The sequence below is a fragment of the Gigantopelta aegis genome, chromosome 5 (assembly GCF_016097555.1).
Source record: "Gigantopelta aegis isolate Gae_Host chromosome 5, Gae_host_genome, whole genome shotgun sequence".
In the NCBI taxonomy this organism is placed as follows: Eukaryota; Metazoa; Mollusca; class Gastropoda; order Neomphalida; family Peltospiridae; genus Gigantopelta; species Gigantopelta aegis.
This window is the reverse complement of record NC_054703.1, coordinates 2,829,855-2,857,688: the sequence shown is the minus strand read 5'-3', so window position 1 is coordinate 2,857,688 and position 27,834 is coordinate 2,829,855. Positions and strand designations below refer to the sequence as shown.

Here is a 27,834-nt window from a genome sequence, read left to right as displayed (position 1 = left end):
TGTGCCAGGTCTACAATTTCTTTATTAACTCTGTAAATGTTCACCTTTAAAAATATTATCATTTCAATAACAGCTTCTTTTTTTCTTTCTTGTTTTTTTTTTTTTTTTTTTTTTGGGGGGGGGGTATATTTCAAAATCAATTTAATGGATTTTTGTTTTCTTGAAAATTATATGATGAATATAGTGATGATCCATTTGTAATTTTTAAGTCTGCCATATTATTCAGAAACTTCTCTCTTGGTTTCTAATTATTTTTAAAATTATTTATTTATTTATATTTATATATTTATATTTTGAGTTATTACATTTATTTATTATTTAATTATTTATTTATGTTATTTTATTTTCTTCACCATTGATGAATATATTAAAGATGAAATAGCAAATAAAGTAAAATCAATTGTGTGTAATTTGTTGACAAACACTTTTAAAACACATTTTGTGAATAATCTGATTAAACACTTAACACGGAGTTTTCACAGAAACTTTCCACATTCTATATTTTTTGCTTCACAACTGATGAATATATTTATTGATTAAAAAAACTGAATAAAGTACGTTTGGTTGTGTGTAATATGTAACTAAATACAAATGACAAACACTTAAAAACACATTTCTTGCTGGTTTGAAAAAACACTTCTATATTTAAGTGGGTTTTCACAGGAAACCTCTGCACTTATCGGTGACTGAACTGTACGTATGCAGGATGTGGTTGCGGCAGTTGCCATTGTTGTTTGTGACAGTTAGAATCTGTGTTTGTCACATCGTCTTGGGAGCAGGCAAACAGTTTTATTACTTAGTCGTTGACTCCGACCGTCATTCAGGTTTGCAGATCTAGAAAGAAAGAAGAAGAAAATAAATAAGAGATTTATCGATTGAGATTTGTTAAAACAAGATATGATTTATTATGTTAGTTATATTATCAGAGGGGTTATTACATAGTCTTTGACTCTTGAGTATAATTCATAGAATAGAATAGAAGTTTAACACCCCAGCACGAAAAGTACATTGGCTATTGGGTGTCAAACTATGGTAAATGCAAACTGATCATCATTCAAGAAAGAAACAGGGCGACCAACCTAATAGAAATCTGTTTCCGGGATTTTCTGATATTTTAATTTTTATGCGCGCGAACGCCCTTTTCAAAACAATAATCTAAAGCGTGTGACAACATCATTTTCATAAAAGTAATTTTAAACAGTGCGAAAAATATCATGTTTAACATATAATTGCAACATGACAATACAAATGAGTATATCATTATTTATATGTGAATTGGAACTTCCTCATAAAAAGATCCCCCCCCCCCCAAAAAAAAAAAATCATCAACAAGTTCACACAAAAAAACCCCACTTTATTAGCAAATTTGTATTACAGTTTAAGACACCAACTTAAAGATTAGCAATAAAGTGGCAAACAAACTTGGGACCAATGTTATTTTTATGTAGGTATATTGCCACATAGTATGCACTATGTCGCCATATGCATGTAGTGGGGTCGAACTGATTTGTGGCGAACTGTTACCCACATTAAGACTGGCTGCCGTTTTGTATTACGCTCACAATACTATTACAGTAACACTTTTGGGGAGCCAGTGTACAGAAAACAAAATTGCGTTATTATTTAACTTACTTGAATAAAATAATATCGGTAGGTACATTAATGTCATGGATACGTCATATAATACATTAATGTCATGGATACGTCATATAATACATTAGTGGTGGCCAAATATTATTTAGTCAAATGTTGCATGTGAAAGCCAATGGAAAGAAGACAATTCTCGGTTCGTTTTTGTTGTTTTGTTTTTGTACGATCGTAGCGTTCTTCAGTTGTATATTCATGCTTGCATCCACGGTGGCAAAATTGCATACATCGCCATAGAACCGATGCCTTCCCCGTCGGAACAAAAGTCTATGATATTTAAAATATCTTTAAAATGAATACATAAACTATTCGAGAATAAAAAAAATAAGAAAAAAAAAGTTTATATATATAGCTTCAGTTTACGCGACATTTCCATTGGTCAGCTGTTGACAATAGACACGCGCCCGCGGCCTTGATAATGACACAAAACTAGACAAAAAGGTTGAAATGAGTGATAAAGATATTTAATTCAAACAATCTAGAATGTAATAAGAATTAGTTGCTTAAAAAAACTATTTGAGTGAATTTGAAAAAAAATCCGGAATTCCGTGTACGTGATGAAAATTCCGGAAAGTTGGTCGGCCTGAAGAAAGAATAAAATAACAGGGCTTCTAGATTATGGTAACCCCACTCCCATGGCTAGTGATATTCAGTGTTGGGCTAGTAAATAACTACTATAAATAACCCAACGGCTAGTGAAAAAAAACCTTGTCAAATGCTGCATTTAAGTCTTGTTTTGTAAATATCCTGCCCTGTCCTGTTTTAAGCTCTATCTCCCTCTTTAGGTGACATATCTGATTATTACTATTAGTAAAATTTTATTTATTTAAAGTTGGGCTAGTGAATGTTTAATCATGGCTAGTAAAACTATTTAATCACTGATCCCATGGCTAGTGGATTTTTATAAAATTCTAGAAGGAATGAATAACTAAGATTGATTGAGGTTTGTTAATTAAAGATCTGAAAAAAATAAAAATTATTTATCTTTGTTACATTGTTATAGGAGCCGGCAGACTTTTTTTTATTACTTAGTAAAAGTTAGTCTTTGACTGAGCATCATTCAAGTCTTGCACATTGACATTTTGGGTTTTTTTTTAACTCACTAAAACCACTATCGTCAACGTCCCAACCTGTGTTATGCTTCCAACTCCGTTCACTTTGTTTTCTCGTGCACGGTTCGCGCAATCAACATCCGATTTGTTTTCATCAGCATGTCGTTCATTTCTCTTGAGGTTTTTCTTCACAGTTCAGGAACATTTTCATTAACAATAAAGTTCAGAAAAGTAAGTATCTAAATACAAAACTTTACAAACCCCTAACACCATTAATTTTACTAAGTCGTTTTTGTTTATTCCTTAAAATTACCGATATCGGGTCCACATGACTTGTAGAAATCGACTTAAACTGGAGAAAGATGAATTAACATTCGGTGCATATCACATGATCTCACACGTGCCAGATCAACAAGGCCAAAGCATTAAACTTTTACGATTTTTAAGACCCCTGTTGTTAGAATTTGTTTTCAATTATTATATTCCATCTGCAAAAGATATGCTACACTTTTGTGCCTCTGTTGTAGTGAATAGTTTTTATAATCCATTCATAACAATTGTAAATAATTTTGAGTGTATAAATTGTGTTAATTAAGAATCAATTCGTAAATTTTTTATATATTTTTTAACTATTCACTGGTATAAACGTAATGCCCATCAGTAATGACATCAAGTGTTAGCGATGTGTGTAGATAAAACGCGGACCGGACCACAACGCTTGACAAATTAAATTTTTCCTTTTAAAACATATTAAACTAAGTGTTCGACAACTGTGCATAGTTAAGACACATATTTTTGTTCATATAGTAGCATTAAAAATGGAAAATGACGAATCGCACATGCGCGCTACGACACTTTTTGCAAACGCATGCGCCTGAACGCAGTTAGAAACGTCGCACTCTTTCCTGTTTACCGGAGGGTGTTTCACTTTTCTTTACTAGAATATATTTGCTTTACGTCCACATTGTTGATTTTTCACGTTAATTGATTGCAATCTATTTTGTTTCACGTATCGTAGCTCACGTAATGTAGAATAGTATTTCCGTAAATATCTTATTCGTGTTTTTGTCGTTAGGTGAACGCAGTTTGGGACGTCGATGGTACATGTAAAGCTGAGCGAGTGGGTGGGTGGGTGGTTGGGGAGAGCCCTTTTTTTCATGGCCTGGGACCGATTCTTGATCTCCGAGACCGATAGTTTTTTGTGGTTTTTTGCGGTCCCACTTCTGTCATTTGTCACTTTGTGTCGGTCCGAAGCAGGTGTCCGTTTTTATTATTAGATAAGAAACAAAAGAAGTTTTTTGGCGGAGCATCTACACGTGTTTATTTGTCTTCATCAATAAATTGATGTGCATTTTGATTATCAGGACTTGAACCGGTCCCAAATTTAATTTTAAAAAAAAGTGGCCACTTCCATGCACTATGACTATCCACCATCATAGACATAGTGACTATAGTCGACGATAGTCACTTTTCGGGCCCTTCGCTTGTTTTGGCTTCGTACACAATAAATAAAACATATTCAATGGTAATTTTTTGATATGATATATCTATTTGACAAAAATATTTTTTTTTTTCTTTCATCACTTAAAACTTAATATTTTGTCCAGAATTATAAAAAATAAAAACATACCGACCTGTATGTCGTCTGCGCTTACCGCCCTGTGTAGCGTCGGCTCTACACAGGACGGTTTGTGGTAGGCTATAGGCCATGTGACATGTATGGGTCATTGCAGTCAACTTTAATCTGTCAACGCTACAAGGGACCGCGCTACCCAGTACGATTATGACTGCTGGTGCTCCCTTGCACTTGCGGGTGCAGGCGTTCCTTCTCTACCCCACCCCCCCCCCCCCACACACACCTTTTTCCAAGGCCGGTCCCTGTGCTCAGTATAGGCATGCGCTACAACAGCTTGCTCTGAATGTGCACGTAAAGTCCTTTTAGCCTTAGCCTTAGTACGATTATCGTGTGTGATACTGGTTGTGTTTTGTCAGTTTATATCAGTATTTTACTGTCACTATAGACCTACAGATGTATCGGTATTATCATACATTTCAATGAGCTAACTCTAGACAATATAAACGTTTGTCTACCCATACACACACCGATAGAAAGAAATAAGGGAACAGGTCGTTTTTGTAGACCAAATTTAAATCACTATTAATAATAGAGGAGTGATATCTGTGTAAAACAATGAGTACGATCAATGATGGATGTATTGGATATTTGTAACAAGCCTGTCAAGCCAATCCCTAAGTTAACAACACTGGATGATTATTAGTTGTCACTACTTTATGTAATCCCTTATTTCTTTCCATCATACAGGCCTATAGGAACCCGCTGTGAGCCTTTTTAAAAAAAATTTTTTTTATCACATTAATGTTTGCCATTGTAACCAAAATCTGATATAGAGTTTGTACCCGTTCCGTCAGTGACCATTAACAGCCTCCCGTTAAAACAGAGTGCTTTTATGTAATGAATTCAGTAGACTTGTACACTGTTACCTACACCACTTTTGGTACTCACAAGAGATGAGGCAGAATTTCCTCCACCAATGGTTCATGGTCCTCAGATGTCGTACATTTCACTTTGGCAAACTCAGTAAAAAGTCTTCAGCTTTCTGATTTTCTTGAATAATAGTAGTATGATCCAACGAATAAACTAGTTTATTTTCCTGTATATTGTTTACAATATAGTTTACACATGAAAATACTGATTGCTTTTGCCGCGTCATAATCGCTGGATCATATTTGTATTTTAGTCTTTACATAAGCAGGGCCGTAGCTAGGATTTTTTGTTTGGGGGGGGGGGGGGGCAACTGAGTAGTTAATAGTCTAAAACAGTCAAGAAGAAAGGATTTTCAAAGGACGTTAGCTGCGCATTGACAATAAGCGGGAGTAGTCAAACCGGGTTCGGCCGATATCGTCTGCATTTTCCCGCCTTTGACTTCGCGATCATTTCAAGGAGAACTGTGCTTTGATCCCCTGACCTAGATGTGTTTGAAGAAAATCTTGTAAATAAAAAATTGTACCTTTTACGAAATATGGATTTCAAGTGAAATTAATATGAATTAAATATGCTAGATTTATTATGAACGAAGCCAAAAACAAGGGTGCGAAAAGTGACTGTCGTCGACTTAAGCAAGGCATTGAACAATATACAGTGGCGGGCCAGGAAATCCATTGGGGGGGGGGGGGGGCAATAACATGAGGCGGAATGCCAATGGAACTTTTGGGGAGGTTTGGAGGGGATCGTAAAAAAAGAAGAATATTAATATGTAATAAAATTACAACTGTCGCAAAATTTCGGGGGGGGGGGGGGGCGGTCCCAGGGCTGCTCCTCCCCCCTAGATCCGCCTATCAAGTTTATGAGAAAAAACCCCTCTCAATAAACTCCTAATCCACATACCAAATACCAATATACTAACTACAATTTAACAGAATTAAAACTATTTGCAACCCCCCCCCAAAAAAAAACCCCCACAAAAAACCCAACCCCAACAACAACAAAACACCAAACAAAACAACAACAAAAAACCCCGCACCGAAATTCTGCCCATTTTCACTCTCTCCCCCCCCCCCCCCCCCCTTCCATCCCGTGTCAGGCCACCGATCTTATCGGAGGTCGGACTCGGGATAGGCGTGTTCGAAACCCTAGTGGTATATGGGCACGTTAAACTAGTTATCATCATCACCGACATAAGGACGAAGGTGAAGGTTGACCTACTTGTGTTAACGGAATTTCACCTCCGGTGTAAACGGAATATGTTCCTCGTATATTTGCGTGCCTACAAGCATTACACTCCAATTAAAACGAAGGACCCAGAGTCTGCAACTGGTTACAATCATTGTCCTGTCTCAATGGAAGTGTCGTTGCAATCAACACCAGTGTATGAAGCCCTGTCGGGTCGAGTGTCAAGAGTTCGACAAGAGGCATTTGTAAAATAAGCACTCATTTAAAACAAAATATAAGTGTGCTTATTGTGGACTGTGTTTAATGTAATGTATCTAATAATTATAAATCCGGCCAGTGCACCACGACTGGTATATCAAAGGTCGTGGTATGTACCACCCTGTCTGTGGGATGGTGCATATAAAAGATCCCGTATCGAAAAAGAATAGCCCATGAAGTGGCAACAGCGGGTTTCCTCTCTCAATATCTGTGTGGACCTTAACCATATGTCTGACGCCATATAACCGTAAATAAAATGTGTTGAGTGCATCGTTAAATAAAACATTTCTCTCTCTCACTTTCTAATAATGATAAAGATCTTGAAAATTATAAATAGTTTTAACCTTATTTTGTTGTTGTTATGAGCACCATTTCTACGTTCAACCACACCGAACAGAAACGTCCGCTAGACTGGTTTATGCGTTGCACGGTAAACCAAATGGCCTCGTCGAGAACCAATCAAGTAGTTCATGAACGTTAGCGAAACGTTTGCTGACTGAACTTTGCGGTTATCACTTGAGCCGGCAGAGGTCAGTCATGTGATTGGTTATCCAATCAGCGACGTCGTTAGTAATCGTGTAGTCTAAACATGTGCCAGATCAAGCTTTTAAAACTGACAAAAAGCCAGAACGGTGTCATACCTGCTCCTTGTGAGTGTTTTGTACAATAAATTGAATTGAAATTACTGAATACTTTATAAACATATATTGTAGTTAAAATTCATAAGTTATATTCATTTTCTTTTTTATTTATTCCATTAGGCTAAATGTACCATTGACGTCTCAAACTGCGTTCACCTAACGACAAACACACGATTCGCCAATACGATAAGCTATTTACGGAAATACTATTCTACAGTTTTCAATTACGATACGTGAAAGAAAATAAATTACAATCAATTAACGTAAAAAATCAGCGATGTGGACATAAAACAAATCCATTCTAGTAAACAAAAATGAAGCAATCTGCAGTAAACAGGAAATAGTGCAACGTTTCTAAGTGCGTTCAGGCGCATGCGTTTGCAAGAAGTATACCACGCATCTGCGTTTTGTCATTTTCCATTTTTAAAAAATATGAAAAAATATGTTTTTGAAATATGTACACTGGACGAAAACTTTGTTTCATTTTATTATGTATACAGGACCATACATGTGTCGCATACTATTACTAGGTCACTGTAACCTACTTTTCACGGTCTACTGCACATAACAGTAAATCCTTGTCCGGACCATATTCTGCATACAGATGCATACAGGACCATCAAACCTCATATGTAGGAACAACTTGGGATGGCGGTTATTCGCGTACTATTACTAGGTCACTGTAACCTACTTTACACGGTCTACTGCACATAACTAAATCCTTGTCCGGACCATATCTTGTGTACAGGACCATCAAACCTCGCATATAGGAAAAACTTGGGATGATGGTGTGTTGCGTACTACTACTAGGTCACTGTGACCTACTTTTTATGGTCTACTGCACATAACAGTAAATCCTTGTCCGAATCGTATCTTGCATACAGATGCATACAGGACCATCAAACCTTACACGTAGGAATAACTTGGGTTGGCTTGGTGTGTTTGCATACTACTACTATTACTAGGTCACTGTAACCTTTTCACGGTCTACTGCACATAACAGTAAATCCTTGTCCTGACCATATAGGCATACAGATGCATACAAGATCATCAAACCTCATAGGTCACTGACCTACTTTTCACAGTCTACTGCACATAACAGTAAATCCTTGTCCTGGCCATATCTTGCATACAGATGCATACAGGACCATCAAACCTCACATGTAGGAACAACTTGGGATGGTGGTTTGTCACATACTATTACTAGGTCACTGATGTATACAGGACCATCAAACTTTTAGGAACAACATGGTCACTACTGCACACTGTGACCTACTTTTCACAGTCTACTGCACATAACAGTAAATCCTTGTCCGGATGATATCTTGCATACAGATGCATACAAGACCATCAAACCTCACATGTAGGAACAACTTGGGATGGTGGTGTGTCATATACTACCACTAGGCCACTGTGACCTACTTTTCACAGTCTACTGCACATAACAGTAAATCCTTGTCCGGATGATATCTTGCATACAGATGCATACAGGACCATCAAACCTTACATGTAGGAACAACTTGGGATGGTGGTGTGTCCTACTTTTCATTGTCTACTGCATATAACAGTAAATCCGTGTCTGGACCATACCTTCCATACGGGTAGCCTAATGGTGACGTCACATGGGACCGATTGGCAATATTATTTTTCCCCAACCTAACCCACTGTCCTGGACAGACAGGCCATTCCCAGGACATCGTGCTTGAATCTTATTTGGATAAAAGCATGAAAATACATTGGAATGAAATAACAGAACCTAACTTTATTATGAAGGAACAACAATAATTATTGATTTTCCCATTAATTTCTTCTTTTTTGTTTGGCCGGTGTGTGTGTTCAAGTATTATAATACAAATGTACTTTTAAGTGTAAAATACATGTAAGGTAGCCTATGTTTAAATATTATAATATTTTTAATTGTAAAATAATGTACATATTCAAGAATTGGAATACTTTTAATTGAAAAATAATGTATCTTCAAGAATTAAAATATTTTTTATTGTAAAATAATGTATATTCAAATTCATTCAAGAATTATAATATTTTTAAAGTCATACCATCACGGATTTAAGGAACTTATTTCTCTTAAAAATGGATAATAAATAAGAATTACATTAATTGTTGGAAACCAAATTTAACTATCGCATCACCTTAACTGAACCATGATGGAGTGAAATCCATGTCATCCCTCTCGGCAATTTTAGTTTTTGAATTATGGACCATTGCCATAATTCAATTATTTTTTTACAAAATGTCATTAATAAATGGAGTGTGGTGGTTATGAAGATGATTGAATAAAGTACATTTAGAGACAAATCAAATTATTTTTGTTCAGGTAATTATTTGTTAGACCATTAAATTGGTCAGTGGTCTGTGGCAATATGCCTTTAATTGTAAACTAATGTACATTTAAGAATTAGAATACTTTTAATCGTAAAATAATATAAATGTACATTCAATTTAATTATACATCAAACATTCAAAAGTTACCCCCCCCCCTCAATAACTTAATGTTTTCTATATCCTGAGTGACTCATAAAACTCACTCTGCAGTGGTACGAATTTAAAATTGGTAAACAACACCACAATGTTTACTGTTTACAATCATATTTTCCATCAGTGGTCATCGCATTAAGTTGGACTTGTTTCGTTTTTTTCACTTAACTTTTAACCCACCAGATTTAATTCTCCTATATATGACTTAAGTCACAAAAACAAAATGGATGGCAGATATTTGATATTGTCTACATTTGTTTTTGGAATTATATTTGTGAAAAAAAGATTTGGTTTGCTTACTTGCAATGAGTATACAACACAAACGACAAAATGTCAAACTGTTGTTTATGCATAGACTATTTCCTGTTAATATAAAATAACGTAACGATGACTGGCATATTTTCAATATTTGTTTTCATAGCAAAATAAATTGTTGTAAATTTTTTCCTAATAAGTGCTTGTGTGAAACTTACAAATACTTTGAAAATCCCAAACAAATCACATGGTTGACATTTTGGCTACGAGTATTACATCTTAAAGGCACACACCCTGGTTTCAACCCAGTAAAAATGAACACCAAGTTACAAACCTGTAACACTTTTGGATAACATTACAAGAGAGTGAAACAAGAGTCTTGTGAAGTTGAAACGGTGAAACATTGTTAAACATAGACTAAAACACGACTCTATAACAATTATTTCTCAGACGCAAGGGCTAGTAAATAACTACTATTACCATGCCCGATGGCTAGTGAAAAAAGAAAGAATTGTCAAATACTGCATTTAAGACTTATTTTGTTAATATGAATATCCTCTCCCTCCCCCCCCCCCCCCCCCCCCCCCCCCAGTCTAGGGGATTTTAAGCTGTATATAGGTGACATATCCATTTATTACTATTAGTAAAATTGTATTTACTTAAACTAAAGTAGGGCTAGTAAATTTTTAATTGTTGGCTAGTATATATTTTAAATCACTAATCCCATGGCTAGTGGATTTTATGCAAATTCTAGAAGCCCTGGATCAAGTCTAAACTTAATTTCTTTGATAAATACTGGCCCAGGCCCCAGAGCATTTTAGTTATATACCGGCCTCGGTGGCGTCGTGGCAGGCCATCGGTCTACAGGCTGGTAGGTACTGGGTTCGGATCCCAGTCGAGGCATGGGATTTTTAATCCAGATACCAACTCCAAACCCTGAGTGAGTGCTCCGCAAGGCTCAATGGGTAGGTGTAAACCACTTGCACCGACCAGTGATCCATAACTGGTTCAACAAAGGCCATGGTTTGTGCTATCCTGCCTGTGGGAAGCGCAAATAAAAGATCCCTTGCTGCTAATCGGAAGAGTATCCCATGTAGTGGCGACAGCGGGTTTCCTCTCAAAATCTGTGTGGTCCTTAACCATATGTCTGACGCCATATAACCGTAAATAAAATGTGTTGAGTGCGTCATTAAATAAAACACTTCTTCTTTTTTTTTGTAATTATCAAATACTGGCCAGTTAGTTATATGGATTTAAATTTGGTAAACACCGCTACATGAAGGAAATGTTTTATTTAAAGGCATATTGTCACAGACTACTGACCTACATGTATTTAATGGTCTAACAAAGTATTACCTAACAAATATAATTTGATTTGTCCCTAAATGTACTTTACTCAACCATCTTCATAACCACCATATTCCATTTATTAATGACATTTTGTAAAAATAATTGAATTACGGCAATGCATGGTCCATAATTCAAAAACTAAAATTGCCAAGAGGGTTGACATGGATTTCACTCTATCATGGTTCAGTTAAGGTGATGCGACAGCTAGATTTGGTTTCCAACAATTAATGTAATTTTCATTTATTATCCATTTTTAGAGAAATATGGTCCTTAAATCTGTGACAGTATGCCTTTAACGATGCACTCAACATATTTTATTTACAGTTATATGGCATCGGATCACCGCTACATGTAACTAAATAACTTCACCGAGGTAGGTCATTCTGTCCAAATTACTGCTGAACACAATTTTCCCTCTGGTCATCTGTTTTGGTTATTTCTGACAGTTATTTTGGTTATTTCTGACGGTTATTTTGGTTATTTTCAGCATCGTGTTTGGTCAGTTTGTTTACAAAAGTTTGATGAGATCTTTGCAAACATCTAAGGTCAACGGCTTTGTTTGACAGTCAACAAGAAATATATTTAGTTTAGACGACCCATGTGTTCTGCTGTCTTGGGGCAGTGGTACATTATGAAGAAAAGAGAGAGAGACTGAGAAAGACTGAGAGAGGAAGAGAGACTTATTTTTAATTTAGACATTCGTGTTTTTTGCTGTTTTGAGGCAATGGTATGTTAGAGAGATAGAGAGACAGACAGACGAAGTGAGGGAGAGAGAGAAAGAGAGAGATGGAGTGAGGGAGAGAGAAATAGTTCAGATGTCCATGTGTTCTGGTCTCTTAAGGCAGTGGTATGTTGTGAGAGAGAGACAGACAGACAGACAGATGAAGTGAGGGAGAGAGATGGAGAAAGAGAGATGAAATGAGGGAGATATGAAGTGAGGCAGAGGAAAGAGAGACCAAGTGAGGGAGAGAGAAATAGTTAAGATGTCCACGTTTTTTCTGGTGTCTTGAGACAGTGGTATGTTAGAGAGAGAAAGAGGGACAGAAAGAGAGAGTGACAGACAGAGAGAGACAGACACAGAGAGAGAAGAGAGAGAGAGATAAAGGGGAAGAGAGACAGACAGAGATTAAGTGAGGGAGAGATATTGAGATTGAGAGAGAGAGTGACTGAGAGGGAGAAAGAGAGAGAGAGAGAGAATGATATAAAAATGTATCTATGTGCTGGCCTTACACTTCCATATGAAAATAAATTAAATGAAGAAAAAAAAGACAAGATATTGACGAATGTTAATGGTTAATTTTTATTGAGAGATGTACATGTATGCATAATGTCCTTACACTTGACCGATGAAATAATTGGAATTTAAGTCAAAAGTACTTGACAGATGTCAATTCACTTTCAGTTGTCCATGAGGAGAAGTTATTGTTTGTTTCATTTAATACAACACCACCAAAGTACATCGATTTATTAATCATCAGCTACTGGATGTCAAATATTAGGTAATTCTGACATAGTCTTAGATAGTAAACCTGCTACATTGTACATGTATGGTAGTGGGGGGCTGGACCTAGCCCAGTCGTTGAATGCTTGCTTGATGCATGATTGGTCTAGGATGGATCCCCGGTCGGTAGGTCGATCCACTGGGTTATTTCTCGTTCTGGCAAGTGGGGGGCTGGACCCCTAGCCCAGTCGTTGAATGCTTGCTTGATGCATGATTGGTCTAGGATGGATCCCCGTCCGTGGGTCGATCCATTGGGCTATTTCTCATTCTGGCCAGTGCACCACAACTGGTATATCCAAAGCCGTACATAATATGTGCTATCCTGCCTGTAGGATGGTGCAACTAAAAGATCGCTTGCTACTGTTTGAAGGAAATGTTTTATTTAACGACGCATTGTTTACACATTTTATTTACAGTTATATGGCGTCAGACATATGGTTAAGGACCACACAGATATTGAGAGAGGAAACCCGCTGTTGCCACTTCATGGGCTACTCTTTTCGATTAGCAGCATTAGCAGCAAGGGATCTTTTATATGCACCATCCCACAGACAGGGTAGTACATTAGTACATACCACAGCCTTTTATATACCAGTCGTGTGTACTGGCTGGAACGAAAAATAGCCCAATGGGCCCATCGACAGGGATCGATTCCAGACTAACCGTGCATCAAGCGAGCGCTTTACCACTGGGCTACGTCCCGCTCTTGCTACTGTTTGAAAAATGTAGCGGGTTTCTTCTCTAAGAGTATATGTCAAAAGTACCAAATGTTTGACATCCAATAGCCAATTATTAATAAATCAATGTGCTCTAGTGGTGTCGTTAAACAAAACAAAAACTTTTAAAACTTTAGATCAAATTTAATTTAATGTCAGTATTTCATACCAAGTTGTAATATGGGGCTGAATGTCAGTAATGTCAAACTGAATGTCAGTAATGTGATGTCATTAAACAACACAAACTTTTGTACATGTAGTGTTAATTAGGGGATACATGTGCAGATCAGGGGGGGGGGGGGTTGAGGGGGGCGGGGGGCGGTCCGGACCTCTCTGCTCAGGACATCTTTTCTTTTTCACTTATTTTTGATGAATGAATAGGCACTCTTAAGGTACATATAGTACTAAACCAAATAACATCCGGCTGGGTCAAAGTTTGAGGTGCACCAAAACGAGTCCTGTGATTGATGGTAAATGTGAGTGTGTTGGTTGTAAAAAAAAATTGTTTCATCTGGGTAAAAAATGTATGCAATTGTATTTCATCTACCACTGTGTCAAGTAGGCTTGTGCTTGAAATGTATGGGGTACCTGTAAAAAAAAGTACTGTAACTTTGTGCTGAACTAGGTAGTCATAGACGCTACCCGTTATCTAAAAAATAAGCATCTTGACCCCCAATTTTTTTCTGATTCACTTTAAGGGTGAGGGGTGGTAGTATTTATATCTGTGGCATTTATGTCGATTGATACGCTGTAGGTGGGAGTTTTAGCCGCACATGTTACTATTGTTGTCTATGGGATTTGATTTGGTAGTATACACCCTTAAATATGTTTCATTTAATTAGTTGCATATCAACCCCCTCCCCCTGCAAAAAATTATGGATCCGCGCCTGTGTTGACTATCTTGTATTTGACTATTTGCGGACATTGAAACTGGTTTTATTGTTATACCGACGACCTGCTCACTATTCTATCGTGTTATCAGCCGTATAAAATAAGTATAGCGCAAACTGCTCCTAAAATCGTTTTTGTATTTTATTATTTTGCCCCGTTGGTGGGTGCATTGGGCTATTTCTCATCCCAACCATTGCACCACAACTGGTATATCAAAGGCCTTGGTATGTACCACCCTGTCTGTAGGATGGTTCATATAAAAGATCCCTTGCTGCTAATTGAAAAGAGTAGCCCATGAAGTGGCGACAGCGGGTTTCCCCTCTCACTATCTGTGTGGTCCTTAACTATATGTCTGACGCCAGATAACCGTAAATAAAATGTGATGAAGGAAGGAAGGAAATGTTTTATTTAACGACGCACTCAACACATTTTATTTACGGTTATATGGCGTCGGACATATGGTTAAGGACCACACAGAAATTGAGAGAGGAAACTCGCTGTCGCCACTTCATAGGCTACTCTTTTTCGATTAGCAGCAATGAAAATGTGTTAAATAAAACATTTCTTTCTTTCTATCTTTTTAATTTTTTTATTAACAAAATTACCAACCATTATTAAGCTCTATCCTAACCAGCTGCTTGTGACGTGAGCAATGCAAGCGATTATTTTAGAAATAATTGATTTCCATTGCCGCATCCTAACTGCATGCGCGAGAAGTGACAGATTTATATGTCGCATCATACGCGTGCAGTTAGGATACAGCAATTGAAATTGGTGGTTTCTAAAATAATCGCTCATGTCACGCGTGGCCGGTTAGGATAGAGCTTTACCGATTTCACTTACTCCAAATGCTCATCACAACAACTGATGCTTGAAAATGAATGAATGAATGAATGTTTAATGACACCCCAGCACGAAAAATACATCGGCTATTGGGTGTCAAACTATGGTAATGCAAACAAATAAAGTGATGATCGACATCAATATAAAAATTCAAGACTTAAAACAAAAAAACAGTGTAAAGAACTGGGCAAAAACACAAATATCACAGAATTTTACGGATACTGAATTTTACTCAAAACTTCAATTTTGTGCTGTATTGGCCATTCTCAAAGAGAATGTTACACCCCTGCACCACGGTGAGGATACATCACACGCAGGGGCTTGATAATGACGATTTATAATTTGGCGTAGTTGCCAATACCGTATTCCTGTCGGCATACCACAGATAACGTCACACAAACCTTTATATAAACAGCATTTACGTCATGAAATTTAGAGGGGCATGCATTTTGCTTCTGAAAAAGATTCAATGTTGGTACGTGTATTTTAAAAGTATACATCCAACTAAACAGTTAGAAGTAGTGTATAAATATGTAAATAGGCTCTTGGAAATGTTAATGCTGATTTTACTGCCACAAATGGATTTGATTAGCCAATAAAATTTTGCGTTATATATGCAGAGTGAATTAAAATATTAAGTGATTTTGAGTTTGCAAACCTGGCCTTGTTGGTGTTGTGGTTGAAATATCGGACTTGAGGCTGGTAGGTGTAGGGTTTGCAGCCTGGTATACCGGCTCGTAGCCAGAGCGAGTTTTAACGACTCTGTGGTTAGGTGTAAGACCACTACACCGACTTCTCTCTCACTAACTACTAACAACTGACCTGGACAGAAAGCACTGATAGCTGAGTTGTGTGCCCAAGATAGTGTGCTTGAACCTTAATTGGATATAAGCATGAAAATAAATTGAAATGAATGAAAGAGAATATTAATTAATTGATCTGTTCTGGTGTGCATGGTGTCATGGAACAAAATAAACGTTTTTCGTACATGCATGCAACTCTTTTACGACAGGCAGCAAGGGATCTTTTATTTACGCTTCCCACAGGCAGGATAGCACAAACCATGACCTTTGTTGAACCAGTTATGGATCACTGGTTGGTGCAAGTGGTTTACATCTACCCATGGAGCCTTGCGGAGCAATCACTCGGGGTTTGAAGTCAGTATCTAGATTAAAAATCGCATGCCTCGACTGGGATCCGAACCCAGTACCTACCAGCCTGTAGACCGATGGCCTAACCATGATGCCACCGAGGCCGGTCAACACTTAGAGAAATGAATTACACCACAACCAGCTTGATGGACTTTGCACCGACCAGCTTGATGGACTTTGCACCGCTGCTAATCAGATCATTAAAGGGAGAGTAAACTCAAATGTGAGCCTCATAATTAAGAGCTGTTGGAAAGATGCATACCCGGACCACCAACACGCACTGACACTTTAACAAATGAAAAACGCGTAATTAAGAGCTGTTGGAAAGATGCATACCCGGACCACCAACACGCACTGACACTTTAACAAATGAAAAACGCGTAATTAAGAGCTGTTGGAAAGATGCATACCCGGACCACCAACACGCACTGACACTTTAACAAATGAAAAACGCGTAATTAAGAGCTGTTGGAAAGATGCATACCCGGACCACCAACACGCACTGACACTTTAACAAATGAAAAACGCGTAATTAAGAGCTGTTGGAAAGATGCATACCCGGACCACCAACACGCACTGACACTTTAACAAATGAAAAAACGCGTAATTAAGCTGTTATAGTACATTTTAGATGAAAAACGCGTAATTAAAGAGTCAATAAGGAAGGAAATATTTTATTTAACGACGCACTCAACACATTTTATTTACGGTTATATGGCATCGGATTTAGAGTTAATAAAAAAACCGTGAATATTCCTGCTAACTGGGGGCAGCCATTTTCTGTTGTTTTCGAGGCATCCGGTACTGTACTCTAGCTTAATGGGGCGGAGTGATGTCAGCTCTGACCAACTCCAGTATGCACAGTGTGAACAAAAGCAGTAATTTACGACAAGTCGCTTTTCTTTGATCAATCTGACTTGTAAAACAACATAAATGACATGATAATAGGCCTATAATAAGCTATTTAACTAAATATGGATATTATTACAGAACATTGCAATGCATGCCTATTTTGTCATCCTGCAAAAACCAGGTACATTTCTTTCTCTAGTTCTAAAACTCATTCCTGAGTTATGCACATTAAGTATTACGTAACCACCGACTCACCAGAGGGTATATTCACTGGAATGGAACAAAATGGCTGTGCTCATTATATATAACAGCTGTCACATTTAACAGTTTTATTAATTGAATATAATCATATACTTGTTGACATTAATCAATAATGTGCATTATATATTGTTGAATATGCATACCGGTCCAAAGGCCTTGCGGAAGCATTCGTTTAATTAAGACATCTGGGTCAGCAGTTAGGATAATAAAACCTGCACTTTAATCAATAAGAATGTTCAGCCTTGCATGGTGGTGTAATGACTGCAGTATAAATGATATATTAATTGGTACATGTAGGCAGAGGTGGATCTAGGGGGTACCCAGTGGCCCAGGCCCCCCTCTCTAAATGAGAGTTATAATTTTATTATCATGGTTGTTTTTTTTACGATCCCCCTCCAGACCTCCCCCAAAGTTCCCTTGATGTTGCACCTCATGTCATTGCCCCCCCCCCCCCCCAAGGGAGTTTTAATATGACTCGTTGGATCATGTGTGTACAAGGCCACTACAACAGTAAAACAAAACAATTTTTTTTTTTATTTAACGATGCACTCAACACATTTTATTTACGTTTATATGGCTTCAGACATATGGGTAAGGACCACACAGATTTTGAGAGGAAACCCGCTGTCGCCACTACATGGGCTACTCTTCCGATTAGCAGCAAGGGATCTTTTATTTGCGCTTCCCACAGGCGGGATAGCACAAACCATGGCCTTTGTTGAACCAGTTATGGATTACTGGTCGGTGCAAGTGGTTTACACCTACCCATTGAGCCTTGTGGAGCACTCACTCAGGGTTTGGAGTCGGTATCTGGATTAAAAATCCCATACCTCGACTGGAATCTGAACCCAGTACCTACCAGCCTGACAACACAGTAATTACTCCAGGGGTGGGATTTAGCTCAGTGGGTTGAGCGCTCGCTTGAGGTGCTTCCGTCACAGGATCAAACCACCTCAACTGATTGGGTTTTTTCTTTTTGAAAGCAGTGCACCACAACTGGTCAAAGGCTGTGGTATGTGCTTTCCTGTCTGTAGGAAAGTGCATATAAAAGAAAATGTAGCGGGTTTCCTCTGTTGACTACGATGTCAGAATTACCGAATGTTTCCCATCCAACAGTCCGTGTGCTCTAATGGTGTCGTTAAAACCAAAACAAACTTTAAGATGGTAGCTCAGTGGTAAATATACTGGCCTCAGTGGCGTCGTGGTTAGGCCATCGGCCAACAGGATGGTAGGTACTGGGTTCGGATCCCAGTCGAGGCATGGGATTTTTAATCCAGATACTGACTCCAAACCCTGAGTGAGTGCTCCGCAAGGCTCAATGGCGTAGGCGTAAACCACTTGCACCGACCAGTGATCCATAACTGGTTCAACAAAGGCCATGGTTTGTGCTATCCTGCCTGTGGGAAGCGCAAATAAAAGATCCCTTGCTGCTAATCGGAAAGAGTAGCCCATGAAGTGGCGACAGCGGGTTTCCTCTCAAAATCTGTGTGGTCCTTAACCATATGTCTGACACCATATAAACGTAAATAAAATGTGTTGAGTATGTCGTTAAATAAAACATTCCTTTCTTTTTTCTGATGCGCGGTTGGTTTGGGATCGATCCCCACTGGTGGGTCCATTGGTCTATTTCTCGTTCCAGCCAATTCACCACAGCTGGTATATCAAAGGCTGTGGTACAGGGTCTAGAATTGAATGCAACCACAGTAAACATAGAGTATGGGGGAGCCTCCCGCAAAAAGAAAATGGGTTACGTTTAGGGTTAGGGTTAAGAAGTGTAATTAATTTTTTCAAAAAGTAAAATTAAAAAAAAAAAAATCTTCCAAAATATTTGGGTATGACTCCATAGCCATTTTACCCTCTGGCAGAAACCCTGCAGTGTACTCTAGTGGTGTCATTAAATAAAACAAACTTTTAAATATGAGTGATGCAGACATGACCATTCATGCTATATATATAATCCCGATACAATTGGTTGGTCCGACTCGATTGATTCAGATGTATCGACTAACCACTGGTGTGTATAATATTACATGAACAAAGCAAATGAACAATTAAAGCCACAGGGTGTATACAACCAAATCAAATCCCATAGACGACAATAAAGTAACTAAATTTCCTATGTACCTGCAGTGTATTGATTAGAGAATACTCAACTCGCTACTCGGCAGGGCAAGACGTAGCCCAGTGGTACAGTGCTCGCTCGATGCACAGTCAGTTTGGGATCAATCCCCGTCAGTGGGCCCATTGGGCTATTTCTTATTCCAGCTAGTGCACACAACTGATATATCAAAGGCCGTGGTATGAGTTATCCTGTCTGTGGGATGGTGCATATAAAAGATCCCTTGCTGCTAATCGAAAAGAGTAGCTCATGAAGTGGCGACAGCGGGTTTCCTCTCTCAATATCTGTGTGGTCCTTAACCATTATTATGTTTGACGCCATATAACTGTAAATACAGTGTGTTGAGTTAAATAAAACATTTCTTTCTTTCTTTCGCTACTCGACAAGGCCGTTTATTCTACACAAGTGAATTGATGCTGTCCTTTCACATCAATTCACGAGTGCAATATAAATGGTATTTCTGAGCTACTTAGCGAGTTGTGTATTCTATTTATTACCAGTTTTCAGTATGTATCATTTTATGGAAGATTTTCGAACGATACTGTTGTTGAAAATAAGTTTGTAAGTTGAGAATAACACTGTGTCATAGCTGTGATCAGTGTGATGTACCTATTGCTGATGACGTAAATTAGTTGTTGACATGCCTTCCACCATGGAAACTATTCTTACACACAGTTAACTATGGAACCGTTTGTAGTGAAGCACTGTTTATGACATGACTCCCACCATGGAAACTATTCTACCACACAATTAACCACCTATAGAGAAGCACTGTTTATGACATGACTCCCACCATGGAAACTATTCTACCACACAATTAACCACCTATAGAGAAGCACTGTTTATGACATGACTCCCACCATGGAAACTATTCTACCACACAATTAACCACCTATAGAGAAGCACTGTTTATGACATGACTCCCACCATGGAAACTATTCTACCACACAATTAACCACCTATAGAGAAGCACTGTTTATGACATGACTTCCACCATGGACTCCCACCATGGAAACTATGACACTGTTTATGACTGACTCCCACCATGGAAACTATTATACCACACAATTAACCACCTATAGAGAAGCACTGTTTATGACATGACTCCCACCATGGAAACTATTCTACCACACAATTAACCACCTATAGAGAAGCACTGTTTATGACATGACTCCCACCATGGAAACTATTCTACCACACAATTAACCACCTATAGAGAAGCACTGTTTATGACATGACTCCCACCATGGAAACTATTCTACCACACAATTAACCACCTATAGAGAAGCACTGTTTATGACATGACTCCCACCATGGAAACTATTCTCAATTAACCACACACTGTTTAACATGACTCCCACCATGGAAACTATTCTACCACACAATTAACCACCTAGAGAAGCACTGTTTATGACATGACTCCCACCATGGAAACTATTCTACCACACAATTAACCAGAGAAGCACTGTTTAGTGAAGCACTGTTTATGACATGACTCCCACCATGGAAACTATTCTTACACACAATTACCACACAATTAACCACCTATAGAGAAGCACTGTTTATGACATGACTCCCACCATGGAAACTATTCTACCACACAATTAACCACCTATAGAGAAGCACTGTTTATGACATGACTCCCACCATGGAAACTATTCTACCACACAATTAACCACCTACACACTGTTTATGACATGACTCCCACATGGAAACTATTCTACCACACAATTAACCACCTATAGAGAAGCACTGTTTATGACATGACTCCCACCATGACATGACTCCCACCATGGAAACTATTCTACCACACACAATGGAAACTATTCTACCACACAATTAACCACCTATAGAGAAGCACTGTTTATGACATGACTCCCACCATGGAAACTATTCTACCACACAATTAACCACCTATAGAGAAGCACTGTTTATGACATGACTCCCACCATGGAAACTATTCTACCACACAATTAACCACCTATAGAGAAGCACTGTTTATGACATGACTCCCACCATGGAAACTATTCTACCACACAATTAACCACCTATAGAGAAGCACTGTTTATGACATGACTCCCACCATGGAAACTATTCTACCACACAATTAACCACCTATAGAGAAGCACTGTTTATGACATGACTCCCACCATGGAAACTATTCTACCACACAATTAACCACCTATAGAGAAGCACTGTTTATGACATGACTCCCACCATGGAAACTATTCTACCACACAATTAACCACCTATAGAGAAGCACTGTTTATGACATGACTCCCACCATGGAAACTATTCTACCACACAATTAACCACCTATAGAGAAGCACTGTTTATGACATGACTCCCACCATGGAAACTATTCTACCACACAATTAACCACCTATAGAGAAGCACTGTTTATGACATGACTCCCACCATGGAAACTAACCACACAATTAACCACCTATTCTACCACACAACCACCTATAGAGAAGCACTGTTTATGACATGACTCCCACCATGGTTTACCACACAATGACAGAAGCACTGACTGACCACCATGGAAACTATTCTACACACACACTGTTTTAACCACATGGAAACTATTCTACCACACAATTAACCACCTATAGAGAAGCACTGTTTATGACATGACTCCCACCATGGAAACTATTCTACCACACAATTAACCACCTATAGAGAAGCACTGTTTATGACATGACTCCCACCATGGAAACTATTCTACCACACAATTAACCACCTATAGAGAAGCACTGTTTATGACATGACTCCCACCATGGAAACTATTCTACCACACAATTAACCACCTATAGAGAAGCACTGTTTATGACATGACTCCCACCATGGAAACTATTCTACCACACAATAAACCACTTATAGAGAAGCACTGTTTATGACATGACTCCCACCATGGAAACTATTCTACCACACAATTAACCACCTATAGAGAAGCACTGTTTATGACATGACTCCCACCATGGAAACTATTCTACCACACAATTAACCACCTATAGAGAAGCACTGTTTATGACATGACTCCCACCATGGAAACTATTCTATGACATGACTCCCACCATGGAAACTATTCTACCACACAATTAACCACCTATAGAGAAGCACTGTTTATGACATGACTCCCACCATGGAAACTATTCTAGAAGCACACAATTAACCACCTATAGAGAAGCACTGTTTATGACATGACTCCCACCATGGAAACTATTCTACCACACAATTAACCACCTATAGAGAAGCACTGTTTATGACATGACTCCCACCATGGAAACTATTCTACCACACAATTAACCACCTATAGAGAAGCACTGTTTATGACATGACTCCCACCATGGAAACTATTCTACCACACAATTAACCACCTATAGAGAAGCACTGTTTATGACATGACTCCCACCATGGAAACTATTCTACCACACAATTAACCACCTATAGAGAAGCACTGTTTATGACATGACTCCCACCATGGAAACTATTCTACCACACAATTAACCACCTATAGAGAAGCACTGTTTATGACATGACTATTCTACCACACAATTAACCACCATGGAAACTATTCTCCCACCACACTATTCTACCACACAATTAACCACCTATAGAGAAGCACTGTTTATGACATGACTCCCACCATGGAAACTATTCTACCACACAATTAACCACCTATAGAGAAGCACTGTTTATGACTGTCTGCCACCATGGAAACTATTCTACCACACAATTAACCACCTATAGAGAAGCACTGTTTATGACATGACTCCCACCATGGAAACTATTCTACCACACAATTAACCACCTATAGAGAAGCACTGTTTATGACATGACTCCCACCATGGAAACTATTCTACCACACAATTAACCACCTATAGAGAAGCACTGTTTATGACATGACTCCCACCATGGAAACTATTCTACCACACAAGGATATTAATATTTACAAAATGCAGCATTTGACAAGGTTTTTCCCCCACTAGCCGTCGGGCTAGTTATAGTAATTATTTACTAGCCCAACACTGAATATCACTAGCCATGGGAGTGGGGCTACCATAATCTAGAAGCCCTGCCATATGGGTAATAATCAACATATACATGTATGTGTTTGTACACCATAGCTAGGATTGATCCATTGGGCTATTTCCTATCCCAGCCAGTGTAGCCCAACTGGTATATCAAAGGCTGTGGTATGTGCTATCCTGTCTGTGGGATGATGTATATAAAAATCCTTTGCTACTCATGAAAAAATGTAGTTGGTTTTCTCTCTTAAGACTAAATGTCACAATTACCAAATGTTTGACATCCATTAGCCGATGATTAATAAATCAATGTGCTCTAGTGGTGCCGTTAAACAAAACAAACTTCTAATCCAATCCAATCCAATAGGGTTTAACGTACACATTCAGAGCAAGCTGTTTTAGCACACGTCTGTACTGGGCACAGGTGCCGGCCTTGGCCGGCTTCTCAGTCCAGGACAGAAAAGGTTGGGGTGAGTAGGAGGAGGGACTGCCTGCACTGGCAGGTGCAAGAGAGCACAAACTTCTTATACACCACAGCTATAAATACTACCCTCACCCTTAAAGTGAATCGGGGGGGGGGGGGGGGTGGGGGGGGGGGGGGGGGGGGGGGGGGGGGAAGCTGCTCGTTTCAGAGATAATGGGTAGTATCCCATGACTACCCTAGCTCCACACAAAAATTGTCATGCTCTTTTTCGTAGGACCCTGCACATGTTTCAAGCACAATGGCAGTTGGTACATTGACGCTAGTTCAAATTCAATTACAGGAAAAAATCTATAAATTATCAATAAATTATCACCTCAAACTTCGACCCAGCCGGATGTTATTTTGTTTAGTACTTATTAAATGTGTAGTCCTTCCCAGCCTACCAGTGGCGGATCTTGAAAATCCATTATGGGGGGTGGGGGGCAATGACATGAGGTGGAATGCCAAGGGAACTTTGGGGGAGGTTTGGAGGGGATCGTTCAAAAATGAAAATTAATATATAATAAAATCATAACTATGACAAAATTTAGGGGGGACCCAGGCCCCTGCCTCCACCTCTAGATCCGCCTCTGCTTACATGAACATTGTTTATTTAAAAAAAAAAAATGTTTAGTTTCATTTGATAGAAGAAGAAAAGTAGAAGTGCTTTTGAAATAACAAAAAAATGAAAGAATTATTATTAAAAAAATTTTGGTGTGCAGTTTAAAAAGCAATCGGTTGAGAAATAACTAGATTGTAGTCTGTACTACAGCATTTACTGCTGAGGTCCATATATCTAGCTAGTTAGCTTGTGTCACTTGAGAAATCTTGTGTGTGTGTGTGTATGTGTTGTGTGTGTGTGTGTGTGTGTTTGTGTGTGTGTTGTATGTGTGTGTGTGTGTTGTCTGGTTGTCTGTGTGTGTGTTGTCTGTTGTTTGCGTGTTGTCTGTGTGTGTGTGTGTGTTGTCTATGTATGTATGTGTGTGTGTGTTGTCTGTGTGTGTGTGTGTGTGTGTGTTGTCTATGTGTGTGTGTGTGTGTTGTATGTGTGTTGTCTGTGTGTGTGTTGTATGTGTGTGTGTGTGGTGTGTGTGTGTTGTGTTGTTTGTGTGTTGTCTGTGTGTGTTGTATGTGTGTGTGTTGTCTATGTATGTGTTTGTCTGTGTGTGTGTGTTGTATGTGTGTTGTCTGTGTGTGTGTGTTTGTTTGTGTGTTGTGTATGTGTGTTGTATGTGTGTGTGTGTGTTGTATGTGTGTGTGTGTGTGTTGTCTGTGCGTGTGTGTGTTGTATGTGTGTTGTCTGTGTGTGTGTGTGTTGTCTGTGTGTGTGTGTTGTCTGTTGTTTGTGTGTTGTCTGTGTGTGTGTGTTGTCTGTGTGTGTGTGTGTTGTCTATGTATGTGTTTGTGAGTGTGTGTGTGTGTTGTCTGTGTGTGTGTTGTCTGTGTCTGTGTGTGTGTGTGTGTGTTATGTGTGTGTGTACGTGTATGTGGCTATATATGGGCTCCCATTTTTTGTAGGGGTTGGAGGCAGGCTGGCTTTTGCCCAAATTAAATGAAGATACCAGAATCTGAATAACAACATTTATTCATGTTAGCATTACTACCACACAGGGTTGCAAACAAATCTCTGTGACTATGTATTTTTACACAGATTGCATCTAATTTTGAATGATGGAAATGCATGGTGTGAATTTGAGGTTTTCCTCCAGCACTAGGGGGGACAACTAGTTGTCCCCCCTGTCTTGTACACTTGTGGTATGGTGGTATGTACTGAATGCCTGTGCATGTATGTGTGACTTTTGTGTGTATGTGTGTGTGCCTGCATATGAATGCTGTAATGCATGTGTGTTTTGTGTCACTGTGTGTGTGTCTGTGTGTGTGTTTTGTGCCTGCATGTGAATGCTGTAATGCTTGTGTGTTTTGTGTGTGTGTGCCTGCATGGGAATTATGTAATACCTCTGTGTGTGTGTGTGTGTGTGTGTGTGTGTGTTGTAAATACATACATGTGAGTACAGTAATGCCTGTGTGTATGTGTGTGTGCTGTAATGCCTATGTGTGTGTGTGTGCATAATTTTATATATATATGTATGTGTGTGTGTGTGTGTGTGCTGTAATGCCTGTGTGTGTGTGTGTGTGTGTGTGTGTGTGTATGTGTGTGCTGTAATGCCTGTGTGAGTTTGTGCCTGTACATATGTGTGGGTGCTACATGTACATACTGCTTTGTTACAGGAAATCCAGCTTCCTGTCAAGACCCACACTACACAACCTGCATCTATTGGAACAGAGCGAAAACTTAACTTACGTTTACTGCAAAATCTTCGTCCCAATTTTCACCTCCCTGTCTCTCCGACTCATCTCCTCCTCACAAAATATTCCTCAAATAGTGGAACAAACAAAACCAATCAATACACAGGCTGCTTGGTTTGTCACTGGTCTCCAGTGATGTTTCTCTACTCTGTTATGAAATACTCAAAATATTTCCTGCTCCAGTGTGGCCGACACACACACACACACACACACACATAGGAGTTCTATCTAAGTGTTTCTTTCTCTGGTGTTTCTGCTGCTACCTTCTCTTGGGAAATGGCAGCGTCTGTTATATGTGAGACTGCAGTCATCTTATGAGATGATGAGGAGCAAGCTGCATGGGGTCACGGGTCACGGAGCGCTGGAGGTCAGAGTTCATATGACTTGGAGATCTTTGGACTTTGTGGGGAGAGGGGTTTATTACACAGAGTTGGTAAGTGCCATAATGTTGTTATATTGACTTATGGCACATGGTAGCTAGTGTTATATAGGAGCTGATACGTGTTATATTGACAGTGAGAAATAATGAATAGTATTGTGTCAGTATTTTATTACTGGAAGGCTTTAGTGTTATAAGCCGGTGTTTAACATTTTAAATTTGTTCTGTTTAATGACACCACTAGAACACATTGATTTATTAATCATTGGCTTGTACAGAGTTGAAAAGTGGTGTAGTGTACACACTGGCTTACGAAAAAAGAAATGTTTTATTTAACGACGCACTCAACACATTTTATTTACGGTTATATAGCGTCAGACATATGGTTAAGACCAACATAGATTTTGAGAGGAAACCCGCTGTCGCCACTACATGGACTACTCTTTCCGATTAGCAGCAAGGGATCTTTTGTTTGCGCTTCCCACAGGCAGGATAGCACAAACCATGGCCTTTGTTGAACCATTTATGGATCACTGGTCGGTGCAAGTGGTTTACACCTACCCATTGAGCCTTGCGGAGCACTCACTCGGGGTTTGGAGTCGGTATCTGGATAAAAAATCCCATGCCTCTACTGGGATCCGAACCCAGTACCTACCAGCCTGTAGACCGATGGCCTAACTACGACGCCACCGAGGCCGGTCACACTGGCTTAGGAAGTAGGGGGCGGGGGTAGGGGTGGGGGCAAGGGGGGCATGTGCCCCCTACATTTGAGATATTTTGCTTTATAATAGGGTAAAAGTGTGTAAATATGTCCTCCCCCTCTTCCCCCCCCCCCCCCCCAACACACACACACACACACACTTTTTGGCATCTTCCTACGCCACCGGTACACGGTAGCTGGTGTTACATTGACAAAGACGGTGAATTATT

General features: G+C 39.0%; 1 protein-coding gene and 1 long non-coding RNA gene across 2 annotated transcripts in view; one reads left to right on the top strand and one right to left on the bottom strand.

The window, feature by feature from the left end:
* The window catches only part of LOC121373471 (WD repeat-containing protein 49-like), a 126,117-nt gene that overhangs the window by 78,449 nt on the left and 19,834 nt on the right, over nucleotides 1-27,834 (top strand). The gene's annotated exons all lie outside the window — the stretch shown is intronic.
* Nucleotides 117-26,775, bottom strand: LOC121373216. The gene is made up of 2 exons (XR_005958043.1): nucleotides 26,521-26,775; nucleotides 117-834 (listed from the first exon to the last, which is right to left on the bottom strand). It is a non-coding gene; the product is annotated as an uncharacterized LOC121373216 (long non-coding RNA).